This window comes from Diabrotica virgifera, chromosome 3, assembly GCF_917563875.1.
Source record: "Diabrotica virgifera virgifera chromosome 3, PGI_DIABVI_V3a".
Classification (NCBI taxonomy): Eukaryota; Metazoa; Arthropoda; class Insecta; order Coleoptera; family Chrysomelidae; genus Diabrotica; species Diabrotica virgifera.
In genome coordinates this window covers 254,583,599-254,591,477 of record NC_065445.1, presented here as the reverse complement: position 1 = coordinate 254,591,477, position 7,879 = coordinate 254,583,599, and positions in this window count along the sequence as shown.

Below are 7,879 nucleotides of genomic sequence, written 5' to 3'. Positions count from 1 at the left end.
TTCTCCTCTGCTGGAATATCACTCAGTACGTCTCCTAATTGGTCAAAGAAAGCTCTTCTTTCATTCTCACCCAGACCTGTTTGAGGAGCATACAGACACACAACATTCAATACCTCTTTATCAATTACATATTTCACTGACATCATTCTATCACTCGTTCTTACAACTTCTACTACGTTATCTTTCATTTCACTATCAGCAATTATACCAACTCCATTTCTAGTATTACTACTCCCTACATACCACAGTTTATATCCATCACCTAGTTCTTTCGCCCTTTGTCCTTTCCACCTAGTTTCTTGAATACAAGCAATTTGAACTCTTCTTCGTTTGAGCGCATCCACTAACTCCAGACTCTTACCTGTAAGACTACCAAAATTCCAAGACTCTATCCTGATTTTTCTAACCTGCAATGGTGTTCCCCCTGAGATACTCCTCACCCGGAGATCCGAACGGAGGCTCATTTTACTTCCGGAACATTTTCCTCAGGAGATGCCATCATTTCAGTATAAGTTTTTATTGCGTTTGGAGAAGGTCTTTTCATTATTATGGCCTGAAAAGATTTTTGGATATTTGATGCCTGAATGCCTTTTCTATCAGCACCATACCCTGCCCTGCACGTTTAGCCAATATACCACCAATGCAACAAAAGTGCAGTATTACCCCACACCCGCCTGCATTTTTCTGTATAGGCCAGGATCCCTACTGTAAGGACTGCCCTATAAGCCAATGTATTGTTGTCCGTATCCCGCCACTAGGAGGCACGTACTTTATTCGGGATACAATGCACCTTCTTTTTTAATATGTTTACATAAAAATTTAAGGGGGTTGTGTTCCTTTAAACCCCCCAAATGTTTGTGTACGTTCCAATTAAACTATTATTGCGGTACCATTAGTTAAGCACAGTGTTTTTAAAACTTTTTTGCCTCTTAGTCTTTTTTTGTTAAGTCATCTTTTATCGAGATGTGGCTTCTTTTTCAAAATATACCTAAAAACATAAATTATAAATAAATTTCCAGATTATTAACAGGTTTCTATAATCGTACTTTAACCATATACAAATATATGTGGTGGATTCCACAAATATTCAAAATATCTCGATAAACACTGGCTTATCGAAAAAGTATTAAGAGGCAAAAAAGTTTTAAAAACATTGTGTTTAATTAATGGTGCCACAATAATAACTTAATTGGAACGTACACAAAAGTTTGGGGGGATTTAAGGGAACAAAACCCCCATAAAATTTTTATGGGGTGCACAAATTTCACTTTAATTTTTTTAAGATGTTGCTGCCATAAGAATGCCACATGCCCATTTTTAATAAAAAATCTCTAAGAGTTTTCGATATATGAAAATTAAACGATTTTCATGTTGCAACTTCAAAGGGCTGTAACTTTTTTTTGTGTGCACTATTGTATATAGGTAAGTCAGGTTCAATCAACCTATTCTTGACCCCAGAATCTGTGGTATAATGTATGACCAATCTTTTCGGGACACCCTGTATAAAATAGTACTGAGGGCCTGGAATGAGGAATAAATGCCGGAAGTGGTGTATTGGAATCGTTTGCCCATAACAAACCTCATAGAAAAATCCTATGTCACAACCTGTAGGAAGTAGAAATAGGGGTAGGCCAAAACTCAGATGGAAGGATGGTGTAGATGAGGATGGAAGAAAAATAGGCGCAGCAAACTGGCAACGGTTGGCAATGGATAGGACTGACTGGCGTAATAGACTTGGGAATGTCGAGGCTTTCTCATATGGCTGTAGCACCATTGATGATGATGATGACTATTTCACTCATCTTAAAATTTTCACATAATCTGACCAATCACAAACCAAAGACAGCTTGTGTTATCGCGAAAACACCAACTGTCTTTCAATTCTGATTGGTCTATCAGCTTCGTGTTTTCAACGACGTAACCATGGATACCGATCGCAAAGCAAAGTTTGACGTTTGCCAAAAAAATTATTGTAGCTGTATACGTCAAAATGAGTCGTTTCGGTGGTACTTCAAACGAAGTTATAAACCAAAACATTGAAGAAAATATACCGAGTAACACAAGAAAATCTAAATCTTATATATGGAGACAATTTATGATGTTCTGTGTGGATCGCAACTACAAATTAGATGCAGAAAATAACAACGAAAGACTAGCATTCATTCTAAAAGACTGGGCCTTCAACTATTTATTGTTATAGTTAAAAAATAATTATAACAAATTATTTATAGTTATAATAAATATTTCATGATTATGACTAATTGTGAATTATTCAAAAAATGGGTAGATTTGGGTTACCTAGATCAAATGTATTATTATTAAATTCCTTCCTCTCATTCTACTGAATTTTTGACATATCACTTTGTTCGTGAAATAGTCTAATAAAATACCACTGGTGATTTAATTTATCTTATAAGTCTGTCTTTTATTTCTAAGCTCAACTGAGTTGCTTAAAGAAAACACCAATCGTCCTACGGACTCGTGGTATTTTCAAGCAACTCAGTTTCGTTTAGAAGTAAATCGACAGACTTATCGCGAAAATTGAATCACTAATGGTATTACTATTGATACTATTTGAATGTTCCTTTAACTTTCTTAATACCAAGTCAATTTTAAAACATCGTGTTTTTTTTTAAAGAAACATCACGTGTTTATTTCTGTCCATTGAAATTATTATTATACCGGGAATAATCTACTTACCCAGAGGCGGCTTTACCTATTGTGCAGGGTGTGCGGTGCACACAGGCGCCGGGATGTTGGGGGGGCGCCAAGCGCCAAAGAGCGGGTCCTGGGTCCTTTATTTTGTTTCAACTAAAATATTAATTTTTTTAATTATGAGGCGGAAGATGAATCAGTAACTGACGCCAAAATACATTAATAAACTTTTACTATTATCTATTAGATACCGCAATTACTAAGTTTGACGAACGCTTCGAACTTTTAAAGCAAAATAGTGACACTTTTTCGTTCCTTCAAAAATTAAAACACTGGAAGGATTTAGATTTAGATACAAAAAGAGCATATTGTTCTAATTTAGAAAATAAATTTTGTCATGTTGGCTTTTCAGACGTAGATAGGTTTGAGCTCTTTAATGAAATACAATTATTACCAATCTTTATCTACTATTCTATACTACTTTATCTATTATTCTACTACACCTTTGGATATTTTAAATTCTTCTTCTTTAAGTGCCATCTCCGCGACGGAGGTCGGCAACCATCATAGCTTTTCGGATTTTAGAGACGGCTGATCTGAAAAGTTCATTTGATGTACATCCGCACCATTCTCTCGGGTTGCGCAGCCACGATATTATGCGTCTCCCTATGCTTCTTTTTCCTTGAATCTTTCCTTGCATAATCAATTGAAACAAGTTGTATTTCTCTCCAAGTGTAATATGTCCGAGATATTCCAATTTTCTTGTTTTGATGGAATGTAAGATTTCCATTTCTTTATTCATCTTTCTCAGAACCTCTTTGTTTGTGACGTGTTTTGTCCAAGATATTTTCAGAATTCTTCTGTACACTCACAGCTCGAATGATTCTAGTTTATCCAGTGGCGATGCGTGACTTTTTCTAGAGTGTTACCAAAACCAGAAGTATTTTATAAATATTTTTATATATACAGTGTTCCCATACATCAAAGTTTGTCCGACTAGACACCGTGAATTTTCAGCTTGCTATTAATCAACTTTTTTTTGGTACGCGCGATCCAGGTCTGTTATAAAAATAGATGAAATACAGAAATAAAATTAAAAAATTAAAAATTTAAGAAACTTCTAACATTGTAGATACTAAGTATCTACAAACTAAAAACGTATTTGTTTTTTTTAGGTAAAATATGTATTATATCACCTTTATACTTTATTAAAAAATCCAAATTGTATAATTAGTAGGTATACTAATCAGTAAATTCATTTGTCATTTTTAGCCTAAAATATTAAATAATTTTTATTTTATTGATTATACACTACAATGTACTGTATAATCAATATTATTATATGTCATATAATAATGTTGTTGTTAATTAATATATTTCGACAAGTAATTAAAATCGATTAATATGATTTATATAGGATAAAAAGGTATAGATATGTTATCTGTATAGTAAGCAAGTACAGTTACAAGTTATAAACTAATAATTAATAATGCATATTATGCAATAATCGTATCCAAACCGCCGGTACGGTTAACTAACCGGAGTTTAATCGAGACAATACCGGCCCTAAGAATAACAGACTTCATAAATGGAATTATAATTATTACCTATAATTATAATAATAACTAAAATTGCATTTATTAAGTCTGATATTCTTACGGTCGGTATTTTCTGTCCCGATTAGCTAACCGGGACATAAAGTACCTACCGGCCCTTACCTAGCCGTGTCACCAAATTAAAATTTGGTAACACGAATACTAATCCACAGCGGCTTAAGAGCCATCGTGCCCGCAAAATTTTCAGACGATCCAGTCCTCTGACCGATACAAAGATCCTACCATCGTTGCCACTCACAGAAGTGGTAAATAACGGCGCGGCGCACGGTAAGTAAGGGCACAGTATAAACCTCTATATACTGTGGTAAGGGCGTATTATTCGCACCGAGCGTTAACAAAGTGTCAAAGCAAAATCGACCGACCTGCTCATGGTGGCGGTTTTTTGAAATTTTATAAGGACGCTTTGTGTATGTTTAAATGAGACATTTAAAAAAATGTCGTGTCACGCTAGTGATATTATGTATTAATATAAACAGAAAATAAAAACGCACTATAAATTCTTCACTTTCCAATATTGATTATCAGTTTGATTTTGTATGCATAACCTCACTATCGCAGTTTATGTCAATAAATATTTATTAACGAAAAAGAAAATATTTTGTTGCACTATAAATTACAGTATAAATTAATAACTTAATGAATTCTAACAATTGTATTCGGATATTATCACTACAAAATAAAATATTCAAGTTTAACAAAATAATCCCATAAGACTCAATGTTAAAACGTCCTTACAAAATCTGACAGCGTATCACGTGACTGTACGTAGAGGGGAGACGCACGGAGCCAATAATAACGTGCAACCGATTTTACATAAACTCGCTGATATTTTAGTGCTTCTAGTTGGCTATTTTACTGAATTAGGTAGAAACTATTAACAAATATTTCTATTTTTAAAAAATATAAATGGAATTATTTCATAGTAGTCATAAAATATTTATTTGCAAATTTTAACTGTTACCAATGGTAACAATGGTTACATGGACGCTTCGCCAGTGAGTTTTTCATTGATGCAGCATTCAAGGTCCAGCTTCATTTTAAATTACTTGTATACCAATAAATTCAATTCAGTGTTCCCAACTTTGTTCACTGCTCTTAGAATTTACGTCACATTGCCAGTGACAGTTGAGCACATTGAATGATCATTTTTTTCTAATTTAAAAATAATTCAAAATTATCTAAGTTCAACATTGTCGCAAAGTCGATTGACATATTTATCACTAGTAAGTATTGAACATGAAATAAAAATTAAAGTAAGTGATATTATTTCAAGATTTTGCTAGAATAATTCAAAAGCACGAAAAGTATCTTTTTTATAATTATAATTATTATATGTTGTAGTAAGTGCCTATGTGCGTCCTTTAATAATTAATATATTATTATTTTTTAAATAATCACAAAGTTGATCTTTTTTATTCATCTAACCAATTCCTTCATAAAAGTACTATTTACTCGTGTACTCAAACCTGTCAAATTTCCTCAACCAATTTTCCTTTATACCTCATAGATAAAAAATTCATTTTTAATTAAAAATGTTTAACAGACTTGGGTAGGTTGTTCTGACGCCGTGAATACCTATTGGCTCCCGACATAATTTAATATTGCACTATTAGGTCTGGATCCCGCGTATGAAAAAAAAAGTTGATTAATAGCAAGTTGAAAATTTGTTAATAGCTTAAGGGTGTCTAGTCGGATAAACTTTGATATCTGGGAACACTAGAACAGGGGCAGTTTTAATTGTGGAACAGGTTAAAAATTTGGAACGGTCACACCACGAAAACGGCATATTTATTTTGTCCGACAGAACAGACTTAATCTCTCCGAACAGAGATTAAACTCTCATGCAAAAATCAGACTGCTATTTATCACCTGTCATAATTCCTGTCATTTGACATATTCTACATGTTCCACTCATTAAAACGCCCATTTGGTGATAAATAGCAGTCTGATTTTTGCATGAGAGTTTAATCTCTGTTCGAAGAGTTTAAGTCTGTTCTGTCGGACAAAATACATGTGTCGTTTTCTTGGTTTGACCGTTCCAAATTTTTAACCTGTTCCACAATTAAAACTTCCCCTGTTCCAGTGTTCCCATATATCAAAGTTTCTCCGACACCTTTAAGCTATTAACAAATTTTCAGCTTGCTATTAATCAACTTTTTTTTCATACACGGGATCCAGACCTATATTTGCATCTGGATTTTTGTTTACATTATAAGCGTACCTAATACCCTCTAATACTCTATGTACTATTAGTACAGGTACTAGGCATTATAGGTACCTATTCGACTATTCCATTTTGACTGCGCCTGCGCGTCAACCAAAGGGCGCCAGAACATCGACTGCACACAGGCGCTACATGGGCTAGAGCCGCCTCTGTACTTACCTACATTATTATACTGAGAATAATTTTTAAGTATTTTGTTTCTGCTAACCACACTTATCATGTTATGTATATTTATAAGAACTAATAATGATAATGTTCCTTTAACTTTCCTAATATCAAGTCAATTTTAAAACACCTAGTGTTTTGTTTGGAAGGAACATCACGTGTTTAATTCTGTCCATTCAGGTTATTATTATACTGGAAATAATCTACTTACATTATTATATTGAGAATAATTTTTAAGTATTTTGTTTCTGTTTAATTACGAGTTTTATAGTTTTGACGGTTGAATGGACAACATTGGACAACAATTGGACAAATTCTGAATAACCTAAAATATGCGGATGACATAGCGGTGATATCAGACAATATGAAAGATTTTAACGAAATAATGACACAATTGGACAAGGAAGCAAATGAGATAGGTCTAAAAATGAACTACACAAAGGGTACAAAGTGTACCCTTTGTACCTGTTCCGGATAGATACCTACGTGGAAAATAAAATATATAGGATGTTGGAATGTCCGCACGATGACAGATATAACAAGAGCATTGCAAATAGCAAGTGAAGTTAAGAGATACAAAATCCAGATCCTAGGGCTAAGTGAAATAAGATGAAAGGAAAAAGGTAAATATAAATTAAACTCTGGAGAAACGATTTTGTACTCTGGCAAAGAAGGAAACGAATCAAACTATGAGAGTGGTGTAGGATTTATGCTAGATAGAGAAGCTACTGACGCGTTACTAGAATGGGAAGGAATATCAGATAGAATAATCTATGCAAGATTCAATACAAAATTTCAGAACACAACTATAATAAATGTTTATGCCCCACCAATGAGAAAGAACTACCAATGAAAGAACTTTTCTATGAACAACTACAATCACAATATGACAAATTACTGAACAAACATAAGAGAGACATCTTCATATTTATGGGAGACTGGAACGCTAAAATTGGTGAAGCAAATAAAGATAGAGAAACAGTAATGGGCACAGATGGAATAGGTACAAGAAATGAAAATGGAGAATTATTAATAGATTTCTGTGCCCAGAACGGGTTTGTTATAGGCGGAAGCCTTTTCTCCCATAAGAGAATACACAAAACAACATGGACATCCCCTGACGGAAAGACACAAAATCAGATCGATCATATTTATATAGCAAAAAGATGGAGAATAATTTGAAACATTCAAAAAATGAACAGAACGTATTCAAACTCCG